The 21,761-nt window shown below is 27.1% G+C and overlaps 1 protein-coding gene across 1 annotated transcript in view; it reads right to left on the minus strand.

Annotated features, from left to right (window-relative positions):
* LOC107440219 (uncharacterized) overlaps nucleotides 1–21,355 on the minus strand; it is a 263,805-nt gene extending 242,450 nt beyond the window's left edge. Inside the window, exon 1 of the mRNA XM_021148154.4 lies at nucleotides 20,959–21,355. The gene's annotated coding sequence lies outside the window, so the exon portion shown is untranslated. The remainder of the gene's footprint in view (nucleotides 1–20,958) is intronic.
* Between the last annotated feature and the right edge of the window lie 406 nt (nucleotides 21,356–21,761).

The raw sequence follows: 21,761 nt of genomic DNA on the forward strand, positions 1-21,761 counted from the left end.
AAAAATATTTTGAAACGTTCCCCATCTAGCACCTTTCTACTATTATTTGAACTCGTTTCTAAGCCAATGAAGGGAGAAAAGCAAATCTAATTAGATTTTACCCTGTTTTTATGGATTCATGCACTAATCTTGGTTGTTTTCAAATACTTAAATATTATGTGATTGCAACATTTCTAGTTGAAATATAAACTATATTAATTGTGTCTGAACAGAAATTTGAATTAATTTTTATAAAAACTGAACGGGAAGAAAAAGTTTAAAATGTTTTCCATCTATCACCTATTCCATATACTATATTTCTGATTCAACAACAACAACAACAACAACAAAAAACTGTTCTGATTTTACCCTGTTTTTATGGATTGTGGATTAATCCTGGCTGTTTTCATAATTCATCTTGTATCTGGTGATACATAATATCTTACCAAAAAAAGTAATCAAAATAAAAACATCTGAAATAAAAATTGCTGATGCCCAGGACAGCAGATTGTAAATCACTATCTCATATTCTTTTGCTGTTTGAATTAGTTTCAAGAGGCCAGATTGGCTACAGTTCCAGGAAGATGTCCTCTTTGTTGCTTTTCTCGACATTTGTTCCATTGGCGATAAGTGGCGGTATTCCAAAGAAGGGATGAAAAGAAAGAAAGGCTTTCTTTTGTATAGTGATTGGACCGTAACGGAATATCTTGGCATGTTTCTGGAAACAAAACGAAGAAGAAGAGTTTCCGAAGACAACTATCCGGATCTTTTCACGTCTTTTCAAACCAGATCTTCAGGAAGACGCCCATTTACCAAAAGGATCATTGAAAGACGTAGTAATTCCTTTTCACTCCTTTAGATACATTGGCGTATTAAAGTCAGTTGCCATTAAATGTTTTCCTGTTTTCATGCCTTCGGAAATGAAGTGCTTAAATGACAATCAATTGAATTTTAATCATCGGATGAGCTTTGAAAGAGCAAGTCCTAAATTTTAAACTATGCAATAAGACATTTAAAGGATTTAATGATTTCCATTAATGGAAACAAATAAATTTAACTTTGCTGTCTTTCATTTCTAAAGCATTTTAATATATATATATATATATATATATATATATATATATATATATATATATATATATATATATATATATATATATATATATATATATATATATATATATATATATATATATATATATATATATATATATATATATATGTATATATATATATGTATATATATATATATATATATATATATATATATATATATATATATATATATATATATATATATATATATATATATATATATATATATATATATATATATATATATATATATATATATATATATATATATATATATATATATATACGACAATGTGATTAAATGTCAATATTGGAATTCACGCCGGAAGTTTGATTTCTTTTTACATTTTTCTTTTATTTCATGATTTTTTACAACATAAGGTTTTTTGCGATATCGACACATATAAACAATAATTTTTATCTTAGGATAATTATTCTTTATTCAGAAATATCGCATTTATAGCAATAGATGTGTCTTGATAACGACTATTTGCTTTTACCATTCTTGTTTCTCTATTTATTTTATTCATGTTTTTCATGTTAATTTGTGTTTATATACATATATATATATATATATATATATATATATATATATATATATATATATATATATATATATATATATATATATATATATATATATATATATATATATATATATATATATATATATATATATATATATATATATATAAATGTAAATAGGAAGTATATAAGAAATCTCCTAAATAAAAACTAAAAACCTATTACATGTATGCTTAAATATAAAAGTATTGCATACAAACTCGTGCAAAACATGTAATTATTTAAAAACTACAGTGTATCTAATAATTTGGTCTTGCTATTATAATGAAATAATATAATACTTGATACAATAAATAATCTATATTTATATAATACAGTGTCTAATTTATCCAATCGTCAAATTTATATTATATATCGCCTAATTTAACCAATTAATTAAAATTCGAAAATGTTAGTTTTGCCTTCGTCGTATTGTTATAGTTATTTGAAATAATAGAATACGAAGAAAGAGAAAGCGATATTTTAAATCGTATATAGTTTCGTACTGCTTTCAGGAAGGATTAAACTTCCCCTACAAAATAACTTCTGTTTTATTTAAATAAGTTACCCAAAAGCTCATTTTACTGATGATATTGTGATATTCAGCGAACTTAAAGTATGTTGTGAGACTAAAATGCTAATTATTATTACATGATCCTGATCGTAGAATGAAAGGTTTGAAAGGCATTTGTAAAAAAAAGTCACATCTTTGCACCAAAATGTTCATTAGTAATAGTTCTAAACAGGTAATGGTTCGGTACGATTCGATATCACAATATATCTTATTGGATACAGAATTTGTTTTAAAATGTGATTAAATGTCAATATTGGAACAAATAGAGAATATGATTAATCATTATATGATCTCAAGCCTTTTATTAGTGTCATAAATTACATTTAATTTTTTTATGCAAAGCTGCAAACAGCAAAGAATGCAAGTCTTAGATTGTTTTGACCATGATATAATATAATATCATTTTAATTTGTTTCCAAAATTAAGACAGTGCCAATTTAAACAATATAATTCCTCAAAATTATCCTTTTTTGACTTCTATGCCTGATTATACGCGGAAAAAATAAATTTTTATAAAAACCGTATATATTAATGGCCTTCCTGGTTAAAATAAATAAACAAGAATAGAAATAAATAGAAAAACAACTACATTTAATTTTTAATACAATTGAAAACTGCAAAGAATGCAAGTTTTAGAACATTTTGACCACAATATACCATAATAATAATTTAATTTGATTGCAAAATTAAGACGGTGTCAAGTCGAGCAGTATAATCCCTCAAATTTATCCCTTTTTGACTTATATGCCTGATTATACAAGGAGAAAATGAATTCTTATGAAAATCGCACTATATGATAACGACTTTCCTGGTAAAAAAATAGAATATAATAATAAATAAATAAAAAATTACATTTAATTTCTTAATACAGAGCTGTAAACTACATAGAATGCAAGTCTTCCACCGTTTTTCGACTATTTTTCGACATGATATCATATTAATTTGTTTATAAAATTTAGATGCTGTCAAGTTAAACAATATAATCCCTCAAATTTATCCATCTTGAACTTCTATGCCTGATAATACTCGGAGAAAATAAATTCTTATAAAAACCTTATTGCATAGTAATAGCTTAATGGTTAAAATATATATAATTTTAATTGCTAAAACTAAAATCTATGTTATTTAAATCATTTATTTGGTAATTTTTCTGTTCTTATGGTTAAAGTTTACCGCAAATTCCGGTTTTCAGAATTATAGCTCCTATTACCACGCATTTAGTAAAAATTACAAATCTAAAAAGTGAATTTAACCGAATAATAATTAAATATTTAAATCTATTGTATTTAGTGTCTGAAAAAAAGAAGGAAATAATATTATACTAGTTTTAGTATAAAACATTAATAAAAAAAATTATTTCAATACCAAACCAATTAGACAAAGTTGTAAAATTAATAACTACCCAGGAGGTAAAAATTAAATAGCTTTAAAAAGATTTCATAGCGACCTTTAAGTAAAATCCGTTATTGCTAAGATTAAAGAATAAGCCGCAAAATATTTCTTTTTTAGTTTTGTTGATAAAAAAAAAGAAAAATGTTTCGATCTTCAGCTTAAATGGCCAAATAATAATGTAGAATATAGCTAGGAAGGAATTAAAAAAAAATACTTTATGTTCTTCAACGATCTTTTGTAATGGCTTGAAGACACATTGTGTACGTTAAATACACTTAGGTAAAAAGAATTAAAGTACAAAATCCGCCCCAGGATCGAAGAAAAGAAAGAGAATAAAACCTCCAATTTTATAAAATGAGTGTTTAAACTGCCTGGGGTTTGATAAAGTGAAAAAATTATCCATATATTTAAAAACCAAGTAAACTTTATTTCCTTCTGAAAGCGTAAGAGTTAGTCTTATAGAATAAAATTTAAACCATCCAAAAACCAGTTATATCGATTAAATGCGTATATCGATAAATGGATAATACCGGGGTGTGTGGTAATCGATTACTTCCTGAAAATTTATGGAAGTCGTCAAAAAACTATTGAGACGCTGTGACAGCTGCCAATGCAGGAAAAAGGAAATTATTCAAATTGTGATTATAAAGCGAATAAAATAATAGTTAAGAGATCGATATATTGAACAAGAGAATTTTAATTAAAAAAAAACGATAATGAAGTTACTGTTAGTGTCTAAATTAAAACGCGTTTCAAATTCTTTTAGGAATTGTAACTAAATTAAAAAAAATGATAATATTTTCAAAAGGTGTAATACAAATTCTGACAATTGTATATTGATTGCTGTAATAATAGTACAATCGTCATAAAAGTTTATGTTTCGTTGTATAGTTTAAAACATTAAATATAAAAATTATAGTTAACATGCTTTTTCTCATATGTTCAATTAGATTTACAGAAGCATATTTATTCATAATACTTCTTTAGTTGCACTTCTTATATTTATACTAACACTAGTCATACTTTTTTCAAAACTAATTAGAACAGTATTTGTAAGCTTTGAATGGACTATAAATTACAATAATTTTTGTTTTTCAATAGGTTTATTTTTCTTTAATTTTATTTTGTACCTTGCACTTTTTCTTTTTTTCTCCAAAATGCTATCAAATCTAGTAAAAAAAGGAATCAGACTGCAACCATTAATATAAATGTGTCTAATTAAATATTTTTATAATTAGATTTCATCAAAACATTAAATAAATATCTAAAACCATGAAAAAAACTTTCTGCGTCTTCTTAAAAATTCAGAAAGATTTTTTAAACATTGAATGTGAGGTAATTAATACTCATTTTTTGTATTTAGATAAATAACATTTTGAAAATGAATTGAGTAAGATCACTCGAAAAGGTATATTTAATAAATAACTTTAAAATCAAGAAAGTATATATAAACATAATCAGATTCTCTGATTATTGAAAAATGATGATAATAATTCCTCGAAAAATATTGTATGAATTTTTATTTTCAGATATGTTTTGTGTTTTTTTTTCTTCGCTTAGAATCTTTTAGAAATTGTCGTAAAAATACCATCAAGCTGAAAGAAGGGGAAGAAATATTTGAACATGGGTCATCCATTAATGAATTCAGTTTTTCAGTTTTTGTTTCAATTGTTTTGACCCACTCTTTCATCTTTAATATAAACTCACATTTTACAATAGCATTTCTCCATTATCATATGCCATGCTCTATTACTAAAATAAGTTCTCGCTGTTTAGAAACAAAGCACTGCATCATAGATCCCACTTTAAATTTTAATTCTAAACTTAAGTTAAGTGTTTCAATGAAATTTTCGAGTATAAAATGATAATTATGTTTTTGTACTTATTATGTGAAAACTAAGAAAAAATGTATAAAAATAAATAATGTAAAAATTTTAATCCTCTGATCTAAAACGTTTTTATTTTAACCAAATTTTTTGCTGTCACACTCTTCGTTACATCCTACCTTACCCATGCCATAAACTTTAAATATCTCACAAACCCCTTCCCTTGACTTCAAAAGTGATATAATCATAAGAAAGGAACACTTGTTGTCGTAAAAATAATGGTTTGGAGTAAGAAATTTGTATACATATACTAAATTATACTCTGCCATTGCGAATTGCTCATAAAAAATTTGCTTTATAGCTTAAAGATATTTTAAAATAACTCTTAGGGAACTTAACTTACTTTTAATGCTCACTTCTTCATATTGTGCTTAAAAATTATACACTTCCATTCAATAAGATTTGTTTATCTACCTGCGCTTGCAAATTAAGCAGAATCTAGTCACCTTGCTCATTTTAGGCAATCAATGTCAAATTTGTAATTTTTTTTAAAGAAAAAAGAATAACCAGTGTGTATTCAAAACAATAAAAAATACCTATAGAAAATTAAATCTAAATTGAAATAGGAAAATTATCTGTCATATCAATAATTTTTATATCTTGTCTAATTAGGAACAGTCAAAGTCAATTCACATTATGTCTAAGAAAATGAACAATTCCATAATAAAACCTGGAAAATTGGAAGTCTTCAATTATATGAAATTATTTTTATTGGGGATGTAATTAGAAACAAAAGAAGTTGATTTGTGTTTAAATTTGGTAACAATAAGTGTTTCCACATTCTTTTCTTTACCTATTTCTGCTGTTTATTACATGCATTGTTTTTAAATTTCTCTACTTTATCACGATCTCATTAGTTTTTCTTTATTATCGTCACTGAAACCAAAGATTTTAGAATATAAGTCTTTGAAAAATATCTGAAATAACTAATACTTGATACTTTTAGTGCACTAAGATTGGAATTTACTGTCAGAATTTTTTAACTTTGACTGACTATATTTTTTTACTGAAAACATAATGTGCCATTTCGGGAAATGAAATTTGGACTCAACTTAATTTTTATTTTATTCCTTTCACAATTCTTTATTTTGGTTTTCCAAATACAGTTCCAGCCAAAGCAAAGAAAACTCATCTTATCCATGTCAAATAAATTGGAAATATAGAAATTCCTCGGCGTAGTTTTCGTACTTTTTAGAGTTTGAGGAAGATGAGGAACGAGATATATTCCGTCCGAAAAACATCTTAAAATTTAAATTCCGTTCATGAAATGCCAACCAATGTGGGATGGTTAAAATTCGGCGACACGATCCCCCATTCTTATACGTTTCATTTATATTTTCTTTACTTTTTATTCTGTCGAAACTTTTTCAACCATTTTTCCCGTTCTCAGGCCGTTAACGCCCGAAGAGCGAAGAACAGGAAGTGCAAAGCATGATTCAACGCCTGACAGCTCGAATGCGTCTACCCTTTTAGAATATATAGGGAATATTCACGTTTTCTACTCTTTCCTTTTTCCCTTTTTTTGCCATCTTCTTTTCCTGCTTTCAGATATCCAGATTTCCTGACAGAATTTCTTTTTTCTTTACTTTCCCCCTTTTAAGCTGGACTTTGTTCTTCTAACGGTTGAAACAATACCTATCTACAGAACTTTTGATCTACTTTTTCCATTCAAATAAGATCGAGAACATTATTTTCTTTGGGAATCTTAAATCGAAATGAATTGATCTAGAAAATATCTAAAGTTTAAGATCTTTTCAAGTCGGAGTTATTCTTATATGAAGGTTCGAATTATTCGTATGATGGTTTGAATTATTCTTATGATGGTTCGAGTTATACTTATGTTGGAACGAAGTTTGACGAACTTTTTGATTTACAATTTGCAATAAAATAAGATCAAGAATGTTATTTTCGTTGTGAATCTTAAAATGAAATGAATTGATCTAATATTTATCTGAACTCAAAGATCTTTTTAAGTTTGAATTATTCTATTAACGGATGAAACGGTGCCTATCTACAAAACTTTTGATATACGTTTAATATTCAAATAAAATGAAGGATATTATTTTCTTTGGAAATCCTAAAATGATAAGAATTTATCCAGAATTTATGAATTTATCTGAAGTTTCAGATCTTCTCAAGTTTCAGTTATTTTTATGATGGTTCGAGTTACAGTTACGATGGAATATCTATCTACAGAGCTTTTGATCTAACATTTTGCCTTCAAATAAAATAAAGAATTTTATTGATCTAATATTTATCTGAACTCAAAGATCTTTTTAAGTTTGAATTATTCTAGTAACGGATGAAACGGTGCCTATCTACAAAACTTTTGATCTACGTTTAATATTCAAATAAAATGAAGGATATTATTTTCTTTGGAAATCCTAAAATGATAAGAATTTATCCAGAATTTATGAATTTATCTGAAGTTTCAGATCTTCTCAAGTTTCAGTTATTTTTATTATGGTTCGAGTTACAGTTACGATGGAATATCTATCTACAGAGCTTTTGATCTAACATTTTGCCTTCAAATAAAATGAAGGATATTATTTTGATCTTTTTAAGGTCAAATTATTCTATTAACGGATGAAACTGTACCTTTCTACAAAACTTTTGATCTACATTTAATATTCAAATAAAATGAAGGATATTATTTTCCTTGGAAATCTTAAAATGATAAGAATTTATCCAGAATTTATGAATTTATCTGTAGTTTCAGATCTTCTAAAGTTCGAGTTATTTTTATGATGGTTCAAGTTACAGTTACGATGGAATATCTACAGAGCTTTTGATCTACATTTTGCCTTCAAATAAAATAAAGAATTTTATTGATCTAGTACTTTGTCTGAAATTTAAGTTTTTCCCAAGTTCAAATTATTCTACCGACATATAAAACAATACTCATCTACAAAATTTTTTGTTCTACGTTTCGCATTCAAATAAGATAAAGAATATTATTTTCTTTAGGAATTATAAAATAAAATGAATTTTTTTTAGAATTTCTTCTGAGCTTCCTAAAATTTTCAAGCTCCAGTTTCACCGATTGCAACACATTAGCGTACACAACCGCATGATAAAAACCAATAATTTGTAAAGTAAAAAAAAAAAAAAAAAAAAAAAAAAACAGTTACTGAATTAGGAATTAAGTTCAAAATAAAAGTTTTAAAAATTTATATTTTAAAATGCAAAAAATATTCGTATATAATTTGTTGAGGATGGTAAAATAATACATTTCTTTAAAAGTGCTCAATCATTCTTTTTCCTTAAAAGAAGGTCAAAAATAATATTTTTGATGTGTACCTTTGAACGGAATAAAATTTCGTAGAAATAATCAAATTAATGTTACTTTTAAAGTATTTTAAATTTGAATAAATAGTTTCAGTGTGCTTGTTTAATAAATATCACACGCAAATGTTTGTTGATTAAATGCGAGTTAATGAATTCACCTTTAAAGTGAAATTGTATAAATCTCATAAAACAAATATTCTAATAATCATAATTTAGTTAAAAAACACACTTTATGGAAATAAACATGCACTCTGTTTGCATTGGATTTAGACAATTGAAAACATTGTTTTCGATGTTTGAATTTAAACAAAAGTTTTTTCCACAGCTTTAAATTTATGTTTAAGATAATGTTAATTTAGGGATATATTTAGAGCGTTTCTTTATAAACAAATCGAAAGATATTTTTTAGAGCCAAAATATGTAAATTGAGGCTTTATTTTAAAAATAGAGGTATGTAATTTCTGGACATAGAAAAAGATTGCCATTGCAGCATTTTAATTTCTAATCCAAATCAGAAATAGGTAAATTTCAGAGACTTATGTTGGTATAAAGTCTCTTTTGTAACAAATCATAATTTTGCGTAAGCTTTCCTGAACCATAAAATATTGTGGGGATTGTGCGTAAGCTTTCTTGTTCATAAGCTATCTATCAATGTGTGTGGATCCTTAAAAAATATTGATAAAGCAGCTTATTTTCCAGAATACAAGTATGAGGCCCATGTATCGATATAGGAGATGCTCTGGTAGCCCAGAAAGTTAAGGCGTCGCTCATTAGTTAAGGCGCCGCTGATTGCAGAACTGAAGGTAGCAAGTCAGATTATGGTAGCCGACAAAACATCCGGCGTGTATGCGCAGCAAGGTACACTTTAAATCTGTATCGCGCTGTTCGAAATTTCTCGGAAAAATGGTTAAGTAACAATTTATTTAATTGTTATTTAACCATATCGAAACAAACCAGTCAAATAACCATAAATGAGATGGTTATCAAACTGTTAACTATGAGAAAAGCCATTTGTTAAATGCTCTCCCTAATACAGTTAAACAACTGGAATCGCACTAATTAATCCCACCTAATGATGCCGCTGAGAACCTTGCAACTACTTTCATATTATAGCCGAGAAAGCTAAACTGTTAGTCTCATGACCTACAAAACCGAGGTTTGAATTTTAGCATTAATACCACAATCTTTTCCTAAACTCTTTTCAACACATGAAAAGTCTTCAGTGTCTTATACTCCCCAATTTGTGTCCTTCTCTGTCCAATGCCCATTACTACCCCCTTTATCCTGTTAAATTTCGTTTCGAAACCATGCTATTTGTAAATGGTTAAGAAGCGCATAGTTTTGTATGCCTGGATTAATAACCATACTAGCTGTAAAAGGTTACAAAACCGTAAAGGTAAATGATGTTTTTTACCGCAAACTTCATGATTTACCGCATAGACAGAGAGCTGCCAGTTATTCTACAATAATTTTGGAATGAAAATTCTAACGGTGTGGCTGAAATTTCTCCCGATAGTTGTGGTGTGGAAGTTTGGTAAGAGGGGTACCAGCTCAGGCGCTGTTCACGCCTTCTGATTAGGGTCAAAACTAACAGGGCATTATTATCATGATCGTTAAGGAATAGAACCTTAAAATGGGTCTTGGTGCTTAGCCATTTTTAATTGATGGTGATGTATCAACGTAGGTTATACGTGTGGCTACTGATGTCTATGCAAGTGAATTTAGTGATTTTTATAACATATTTAGAGCATTGATTCTTTTAAATATATCTAACAAAACTTTGAAACCTATTTTATGTCTGACAAATCTCTGAGCAGGTTATTCATTTATTGGGTAACAATAATAACAAAAAAAATCCTTTTATTTTTGCATATTTCTTTTTTCTTTTCTTTTGATCAGTTAAACGTTTTAAAAGATTGAAACGCTAAGTTTGTTATTTGCACTCAAAATGGTATAAATCTATTTAAAATGACTCAAGAAGACGTCAAAATTGTCTAAAGAGATAAATGACTTGCAACTCAACCTCCGAACACTCAAGTATTATGAAAAATCTTTCTTCTGTGAAAACTATGAGGGACGTATTCATTACCGCATTTGTAACAACTTTCTATAAACGTGATGTAGTTTATTGAGAAGAAAAATATTCCGTGTAATTTAAATTAATAAAACAGTGACTAAAATGTTTTAGAAATTCAAATTTTTTCCATGCAACAAAATTATACTCGAAAACGCTCTAGTTTGAATTCCATAGTTAAATTTTCCAGCAGATTTTTTTTAACAGTTTATTGTATATAGCAAATCATAAAAAAAGTTCATGAGTAAATGATTTAAATATAAGCATAATATAGACATTTAATTAAAACTTTAAATAATAATAAATTTAGTAAATCTGAGGAAAAGGTACATGAATTTCATATATTATCCTTTAATAGCGATTAAATATTCCTGTTTAACTTTTTCGTTATCCACATTTTTTATTGATACAAATACAGTAAAACTGCTCTATAAAATCTGTCATATGTTAAATGAAATCATTAAAAATGTTAAGACTAATAACTCATTTATTATTTAATTAGTCTTAAACCAAGAATCTCTTAAAAATGTGAAATAAAATATCTAATGATGCCATTATCTCAAGATGTTACACTTTATTTAAATCAGCATGACTGTGCTTGTTTAACATGGTCTTCTACGTTAATTTTTGTTGTTTAGCTATGTTGTTAAAAATGCATAAGAATATATCTTTTCTAATTTTATGCTACTGAGTAGAAGAAAATGAACTAGACTTATTTGATACATAAGTTTATGATTTACCAGTTAAAATAATGGAAATATTTGTATTTTCAAAAGTTAAAAATACAACTTTATTTTGCTTTTCAAATTAAAACATGCGTTTTGGTTAGGAAAGGAAATATTTGTATTATCATTACGAATATATTAAAATATAAGACATTTAGTATTAAAAGATATTTTTATTGTTCAAATGCTGAATAAGCTTTACAATCAAACAAAAAAGGTGCCGTTTAATTTATTTTTAAAGAATTATCTGAAACTATGAGTTTAAATTTCATACTATGGAAATTTTTATGCTTTGAACTTTATTGACGATTTATGAATTTTATTGACGATTTAAAAACTTTATTATATTCAACAAACTTCCTATTTTTATAAATTTATAAATAAGCAATATTTTTAAATATTTTTAAGGAAGCTTAATATGAATTCCAAAACTAATTATGTAGAAGAAGAATAAAGTGAAAAAATCACTTTTAAATGTAATAACAATAAATAAAAAAGCTTAAGGGTGTCATGTAGTCTCTATGGAAAACTGGGCTGAACTTATTCAAGAAACTGCTTAGTTATAAATGAATAAGTTCAAATAATAAATGAATGAAAATAACACTAAATGTTAAACGATGCAATATGCAAAACGATGTAATGTGTAATGCGCGTCTCACATGCATACAATAATGACCCATATATGTTTTCTGAATTGGTGATGTTATAAATGAAAATTTCTATCCATTATTATAATGTAAATTTATTATAAGATTAACCAAAAACTCTTGTATTTCAATGGTTGATAAACCAGCTAAAAATATGTTTTGTAAACAAAGCAGTACTGAATAAATAAGAATATATTAACAGGAGGAATATATACATCAGTGTACATTCTTATAGTCCATCTGCTTGCAACTTGAGTTGATAGATAATCATGAAGATACATTTTTGGAAATTTATTTAAAACATATAACGACGTATTATGTATATTTTATAACATTTAAAAAGTCAGGAATGTAACAGTTTACCTACATACGGGATTTGACAATTTTTAATATTAAATTTCTTTATATAACTAAAAATAGGGCATCCCATTGTGTCACTGGGTTTTTAAAATTAGTTATCTTGAATTTTTCCCTAAGAATTGTTAAGAACCTTTTTTTTGTAAATATATTTATCAAGTAAAATGAGTAGAGTCACTAATTGTAGTATAATAACATAAAAATACTTAGACACTTGAAAAAGCTTTCTTCTAGTTATCGCGAATAATTTTGCTGGAAACAAAGTTTAGTTATTGTAAAGTTTAGTTTTAAACGTTTTATAGCAATGTATATAAACATTTGCATCATTTTTTATTCTAAATATAATGTAATAAAAACATTTGCTTTACTTATAATTAGTTATAATATAACTGGAGAACAATTTTTTTGTTATATTTAGACAAATGTTTGATCTTGCTTTATTCGGGTATGGGGATTCCAAATTTAAAATTAGTTTTACTCATAAAATTACACATTTCTTATATGGCACGCTTAATCTATTTTTTATTGAAATGTACAAGTTCAAAAACGTTATATGTAACAGGGGGCTGAATAAATGTTACGTCAAACTTTCAGGTCAGTAAGGGCACACCATCAGCATTAAAATTGCATAGGAAACCATGCCTGGAAATGTCGTCGCATGCGGCTAGGAATTCTCCCCTATTATGACATGTTCAGAAGTACAAGAAGGATGAATAATAGCATCCCCCTAGTGACGTGTGAAGACATCTCTATGTATGGGTGCATGGGCTATTTTAAACCTGATGATGTGTTCTAACTCCCCACAAAATTTGTCGCAACATTTATGTGACCTCAAGTTTAATGTCACATTTTTCAAATTATACATTTGTACATAAAGAACATTAAAAATTCAATTTAAATAACTGTAGTTTAAAGAAGGAAACCGATTGCAGATTTGAAATTAGTGCCGTCAAAATATCTGAGACTCATTTGAAAATCCCATGCAACTGAAGTTTTTTTTCCCTAGTGTAATTATTTATTATTTCAATAATAAGATTTTTTTTTATTTCCAATCGTATGTCTCATACAATTGTATAAATAACACATTCGATCGCACAAAGCCGATCACATTTTTAACTTATAGTTTAAAGTTGACCAGCTTATACAGTTTGTTTCTAAATTACATAGTATTTTAAAATTCATGGTAGTATTTAAATTAATTCCACTATTATAATTTGAAAAAATAATAATATTTTACATTTTATGTATATTTTTAACTAAATGTAATAAAATACAATTTTGTAAATTTAATTAGCAAACATCAATTAGTACAATGGTAAAAAGTAATCAGTACAAATAATGAAAAAATTAATAATGTAAATTAATATAATATCAGTGAAAAAAGTAAAGCGAGTAAAAAGTAAAACATCTATAAAATTTGATAATAACAAATACAATTATAATTTCTGTTCTGAAATAGAAAATTACTTTATAAATAGGTCTTAAATTATACTTACATGCATTGTCAAATTTTTTACCCAAAATACTAATTTCTGGTAAAATAACATACGTTTCAGTTCCCGTTTTCTTCTAACTAAAAGTGTAATGAAGTGCAAAAATAAACTAATACGTTCGTTATAAAACTTATTATGCGTCAACTTTCTTTGCAAATTTAATGATGCATATATATAAAAGGAAATATTAAAATAGGAAAAAAATTTATGTGGTTTTTTAATTCTTATTTCTCTTAAGCAGCAAACAACAGCAGAGCTAATCTCTGAATTTATTTATTTACCTTTTACAAAATATTAATTATTAAAAAATCAAACACTAACTATAAATAAGAAACTACTTTTTTATGGGCTTAAAATCCTACTATTGGGTATACAGTACTTTTAAGAGAAATTGTAAGAAATATACAACTTTTTCGGCGTTAAGAAGTTGGAGATTTTGAACAAAAAAGACGAAAAAACTCCAGTTGCAACTCCCTCAGCTCTTATGTGAGAGACTCAAAACCGTTTACATAACCGAAAATTTCAATTTAAAAAAAATATTCTGAAAGTTGAATGGAGAGGAAGGGGGGAATCCGTTTCTAAAATTCCAAGAAAACAGACTTAGGAAGAGGAGCTTGAAAAACACTTTAAGAACTAAATTTATTTTCTGGGTCGTCATTTTTCATATACCTCAAGATATTCGGGGACTTTTCTTCCCTTTCTTTCTGGCATATATATTTTAGGATATATATTTCCCCTTTTTTTAAATTCCCAGGTATTTCTCAAAGAATATCAAAGAGAAATTCAGAATTGCATAGCGAACCTTATCATTTAGATGTATTTTGTTAGAATTCAATCTTTTTAGACAAATATTTTGAAGAAAGCATGTTTGTGTTGATGATTTTCTACTTCTGAAGTGAGATTGCTTTTCATATTTAGGAATGAACTTATATTTAGAAAAAAAAAAAACATTTTGATGGGTTCGTAACTTGTTTTTTTTTTTCATATGGTGAATAATATGCTCTAGATAATAATTTCAAAATATTCAAGTATAAATGTCATGCTTAAACTTTATAGCTTGATATAAAATGACATTGTGTGCCATTATTTTTGAAGTTATGCGTTATAATTTTAAAGACTGCGCAGGATGTTACATAAAGACAGCCATTAATTTATATTTTTTGAATTCTTGAAAAAATGAAGGCAAAACATCATATTTATTAGGAAGCGTGAAGTACCTACTGTTCTAATGAGGATAAATATCATATATTTTTTGAAGACTGACAAATAAATAAAAAGAGATCCGGTATGTAGAAAATATGAATATTTTTTACCATTCACACGCCAATGTTCCAAAAATGTAACACGGAGTTTGGGCAATAAAAATCTAGTCGTTTGAGCAATTAAAGACATAAATTGCGAATTTTTAACCTGCGTGTGATATGATTCACAAAAAAAACAAATTTTTATAATAACTTTGCAATACTTATAAGATTTTAAATATTACTAGTCCTAATTTATTTGTCATTGATTATGACCCTCAGTTAGGCGAAAAATTCAAAATGTTACTTTAAAATTTTGAAGTCAAAAGGTTAATTTAAAACATAATGTTCCACTCTTGGAACATTGGCATTGCAACAGTTCTATTATTAGATTTCAAGAGGTTCATTGAGTTACACTGTGTGCAATTCATTCAGTTGGTATTATGACACTTAGTCTAGATAAATAGCGATGTTTTGGTTAATTTTATTTTGAAATAAATTTGCAGGTGACTGTCAGTGACAGTCACCTGACATAATAGAATCATAGTGACAGAGCACTTGGAAAGCAATGCAAGATATGCACGAGTTTATGCAAAGCCAAACTGTTCCCAAAATGTTATTTTAAAATTTTGAAGTCAAAAGGTTAATTTAAAACATAATGTTCCACTCGTGGAACATTGGCGTTGCAAAAGTTCTAATATTAGATTTCAAGAGATTAATTGAGTTACACTGTGTGTAATTCATTCAGTTGGTATTATGACACTTAGTCTAGATAAATAGCGATGTTTATGTTAATTTTATTTTGACATAAATTTGCAGGTGACTGTCAGTGACAGTCACCTGACATAATAGAATCATAGTGACAGAATACTTAGATAGCAATGCAAGAAATCCACGAGTTTATGCAAAGTATTTTTCTCTTCTGTTGAAATTCCAAAAATGATAGGCTTTCAGATAATAGGCTGACTTTGAGGATCTGTTATACATTTTTGCTCTGTTTGACATCGGTAGAGTTAAAATTTAACCTCAAAGGAATTATTCAATGTGCTCCTATTAATGGATTATACAGTTTTGAAAACAGATTTATTAATATTTAGGCTAAGTGCATTTTGTTTTACTGCAGTTATTTACTGTTATTATAACTATTATATGCAATTGAAAGCATAGTACGTGTAAATAAGAGACATGCGCATGTTCGAGATGAAGTTCGGTCCGAATCTTAATTATAAAAGAGTCTTAGCACGGAAACAGATTCATATTGTACTAAAGAGTTAAAATCTTAATTATAGCTTGCAGTGCAATATCATTCAGACCGTATATTAACTTAAAACGCATATTCAAAATTAACATACCAGCCTGAATAACTTTTGATCTAATGATTGGATCGTCACGTTCTAGAACTCAGTTTTAATGGTTCAAGGAGGTGACCTTAAATATGCTAGTTAATTAGTGCAAACGATATTGTATGTTACGAAATCAGACACAAAAACGTACTTTCTCTGAAGAAACATATCTTTTTTTTTTGATAAATTCAGATTTCTGGCACCCAAAATACTGGGGGTAGCCACAATATAGGAAATATTGCCCCGATACTTTGGTCAGGAAAGCGGTTGAAAGTCTGGACCGCTTAATACTAACTTTATTTTTTGCGTTTTTAGCTATATCCCGAGACCATTTTTAAGCTCGAACCCGAGTTGAAATCATTTTGCACAAAATAGTATAATTCGTTTATCTAAAGATAATTTGATGTCAAAAATAAGTAAATATTTATAGTAAATAGTAAAGTAATAGTAAATATTTATAGTAAAACTTTGAGTAAATATTTATAATTTTATTTAATAATATTCCAAAAAGTTGAATTTTAAGTTACACGATATTTTTACATCGCCTTATAGAATGTATTTTTATATGACAAAATACAAAATTTGAGCGCAATCGGTCGAGCAGTTCCTGCGAAATCGAATTTTAAGTATACGTTTTTTCTTTCAAAATTCGATTTCTCAGGAACTATCCGATCGATTGCTCTCAAATTTTGTATTCTCTCATGTAAAATTACATTCTTTAAAATGAAGAGTAAAATTGCATACCTTACAATTTAAATTTTTTGGACTAATATAAAATATAATTTAAGAAAAAATTATAAATATTTACTAATTATTTTTTTGCATGGAATCATCTTCGGATAAATGAATTTTATAATTGTGTGTAAACATTTTTCAATTTCCTTAAAAAGTTCTCGAGATATGGCGAAATACTAAAAACGTAAAATTAATATTAAAGGGTTCAAATTTTGAATTGCTTTTCTGACCAAACTATGGGGACCAAATATCACAGATTGCTGTTACCCAACCCCAAGATCACTCCATCCCAGATTATTCCGATCGGGGTTGAGTTAGAAAACAAAATCAGTCGAAAATAAAGTATGTTCAATCAGAGAAAGTGCGTTTCGTGTCCGGTTTCGTAACTTAAAATATCGTCTCCATTAATTAATTAGTATATTCAAGGTCACCCCCTTAAACCATTAGGATTGAGTCCTAGAACGTGAAATTCCGATCATTAGATCAAAAGTTCTTCAGGGTTGATCGTTTAATTTTTTGAGCACTGTACATGCATTTTTTTATAGGAGCCATTGAAGATAAAAGCTAATCACAGTATATAATTAATTTAATGATGCCGTATATAAAAATCATAATGATAATATATTTAACTTTCTTAATGATACTTTCTTAATGATACTTTATATAAAACATATGGGAGATATGTGTATTTGATGATAGGTCCAATCCTTAATTTATAGTTCAAACTTTAATCATGAGTAATTATAAAAGATCATCAATTTGTAGTAGAACATGAGTTTTTCCGTTTATTAAAGTATGACGCTTAAACCAGAGAATGGTTTCTATAGCTTTTAACATAAATTGAAAAAGAAGATGAACTGTAGTATAACATCCTTATTCTTCCTTGTTAAAAGCATCATTCAAATATTTTATAAAAAAAACTTGTAATTTCAGTTATTATTTATAACAAAAAATGCAAATATTTTTTATCGAACACACGAAGTTCATTTATATCTATAATGTCTGGTTTTTATCTATATTATGTTCTCAAAACAATAAAAGCGTTCATGAGTATTCTTCTATCAACCCTTTAACGCAAATTTTCAGTAAACATATTTTTCAAATCTTTAGTAAACATAATTTGCCCGGTGGCTGAGTGGTAGCGCTTCGCGCTCCCGTTCCACAGGTCCTGGGTTCGATCCTCGGACCGGGCAAGGTTGACTCAGCCTTTCATTCCTTCAGTGGGTCGATAAATGAGTACCAAACATCTTTGGGAACTAAAAACTGAGGCTCTCGCGTTCGGCTGACCACACCCTCTATGGGCTGTCGTGCCACTGAGTTTAGTTTTATTTTTCATACTTTTTCCAGTATTCCGTATTAATTTAGGTCAAAATAAATGAAACATATTATATTTAGAATTTAATAATTTATGGTAGTGAAATACACCATGAAAAAGTGTCTTTTTCTGAGGTAAAGGTAAAACCTTCAAATTACGACTCACTTCCAAACAATAATTTTTCAAAGTTGCACTTATTCACAGTTATTTAGATCTAACAGAAACAGTTATTCATCATTAAACTTTCTTTAATTCACAAAATTTAATCATTGATTAATATTTGAAAAAAAATATAAAAAAATCTAACTATTTATTTTATTTTTATATTTTTGCAGAAATATAATTCCGATAATCAAACAGATTCGTTCAGTAATTATTATACTGTGTTTTATAACTGAAAATACTAAAATCTATATTTGCTTGCAACTAGATCGTCAGAAAAAAATATATGAAAGGGCTGTCAACGTTCCACCGGTGGCAAAGGGTTAATGATCTTTCAGTTCAAATATAAATCAGACAGTGATCATTGTGATATTAAAAAATTCTGCATTCTGTTATCAAGCACCAAAGTATCAAATCTTTCCCCTTTTAAAATTGTCCTCTTTAGATGCGATCATCACCTTACATACTCGGGCATTTTATTTATAGTTTGTCCGAATATACCGATTCAATATTATTCCAATTATACTGGATTAACTTCAATATCAAATAATGCTGTTTTGAATATTTAAAACTTTTAAAACCGAGATAAATCTTTGGTCTTTTTTTTCGTTTTAAAACAATATATTTCTAAAATAAATAATACAACGTACTTGCACGAACAATTCACATATGTATAAATCAATGCTTGTACTTCGTACAGAGAATAAAAAACATTTACTTTTCTTTAAATAGTAAATTTGATGTAAAAAACAGTTATAATAATGAGTATTAAATTAGTAAAATAAATTAATGAGTATCAAATTAGTAAAATAATTGACACAATTTAAAATTTCTTCTAAATAACGCGTGAAGTAATTCATGTGTTTACGAGAAACATTCAAACCAAACTTTTATTTTTTAAATTCTTTTCAATTGCTTAGCTGACTATGAGTAGAAACAGAGAACAATAGATTAAACTTAAAACTTTCCCCTTCGTTTGATGAAGAAATGGGTGAAAGTAGTGTTAAAATCAACAGATACGCAAATATTAATCTAAGACTTCTTTTCTTACTTTGAAACTTCTAACTTCCATTAATCAGCATGTTTTTATATTCTGTATATGATATTGATAATCACAATACTAATTTTTCCAATTCCAAAAATTCCTCCAACTGGTTTAATACATAAATGTTTCTAAAATCAAGGGATTTGTTAATGTTATTATGAATAAAGAAAATTTTTTATTGTTATTTTTTAAAATAATGAGAAAACTATATTAGTATTTGAATAAAAAGGGGAGATGAAATTAAATTTTGTTCTTTCCTCTCTTTGAACTTCAAATAATGCTGTTTTGAAACTTCAAAAACCTTTAAAGCAAGTTATAGTATTTTTTTAAATATATCTCTAAAACTTAGCAAAACGATTCTATAGATGTTTTGATATGTATGTCTTAGTATTTTAGGTATTTTATTTTTTTAAAAAAAATTATGAACTATTAATGAAGCTGCAATAATAAAATAATATTAATTATAAATTATATTTTCGAATTGCATTTTTTTAAATTCACTAAAGACAAATGATACTTCAAATAATTTTAATAAAAAAAATGAAAAGTAGTTAATATTAATTAAATAAAAAATAAATTAGTATATTGTAATTCATAAATATAATAATTAGTTTTATAAAAGAAGCTTAATTTAATAGAATTTGAAAACTTATTTAAAGTGGTTTGGAGAAGGTTTATAAGCAAATTTATTATACAGCTTATTTAATAGTATAATAGCACGAATAATTTCAGATGAATTTAAGCATTTTTTAAAAGAGAAATTAGGTCAAAACAAAATATAAATAAAACTTTGAAATTCATAAAGTATTTTTAATAAACGAAATAATTTATCAGTTTTTATTTTGAGCATACAAAATTCCCTTCTATAATTTTAGTATTTTTTTTTCTCATCAAAATTCTTGTTCTTGTTTTGATGATGATGATATAAATACTAATAACATCTTTCGATAATTCTTACATAATTATAGAAAAATTATGCACAAAAGAATTATTAAAAAGTTATGGAATATAAAAAATCTCACAACTAATATAAAGTAACTTACCCTAAATTCCGATAGTTTTAAACTACATTTTCTGCCACACAATAAAATCCATTGAAATTCACAATCCAAAAAGTTTCTTCACTTCAAATCACTTTGACAGTTCAATAATATATCCTCCTCAAAAACTACTACAGAAAGAGAAAAAGTGAAAGTCTAATAATTCTTTTTATGTTCAAAATTTTAATCCGTTCACGGAAAAGAGAAACTTCATAAAATAATTCCCGAAATGGAGAAATTGGGAAGCAATCAACAAATCAATTGAAAACTTTTTTCCGGACATGAGATAATTTCCGTCATCAAATAAATTCTTTCCGGAAACTTAGTGAACAGGCACGAGATCCTTTCTGGTAAAGTCCCGCTCTTCATCCCATTCGGAAGAGAAACTATGATGTGAGAGGGTGAGCATCCCCCGCATCCCATCCTCATAGGTTGCTCGGGCGATATTTTGTCCACTCTCAGTCGCCAAGAAGGACGCCAAAAGTTAGAGCCATTAAATAGCAATAAAGTTACGCTACATAACTCGTAATGAGATCGTTCCATGATGAGAATCTGGAGAAACGAGGACTGAAAATGGCGTTAATGCTATAGCCTTTGGATAAACATATAATTCAAGATAGCGAGAGAAATTTGCAAATTAAATAGAAAGTTACTAGGAATGATTATTGATTTTAATCAGGGGTTGCTTTGGTTCAGTTGAGAAATTTAAAGAAAAAATTTCTCTCACTTATTTTATAAATTCTATAACTATTCTGTAATTTTGTGCTCTTTTTTTAATTAAAAGACCCAATTAAATGTCAAAGAAG

This window comes from Parasteatoda tepidariorum, chromosome 7, assembly GCF_982258835.1.
Source record: "Parasteatoda tepidariorum strain Cologne lab strain chromosome 7, Ptep-v5.0, whole genome shotgun sequence".
Lineage (NCBI taxonomy): Eukaryota > Metazoa > Arthropoda > Arachnida > Araneae > Theridiidae > Parasteatoda > Parasteatoda tepidariorum.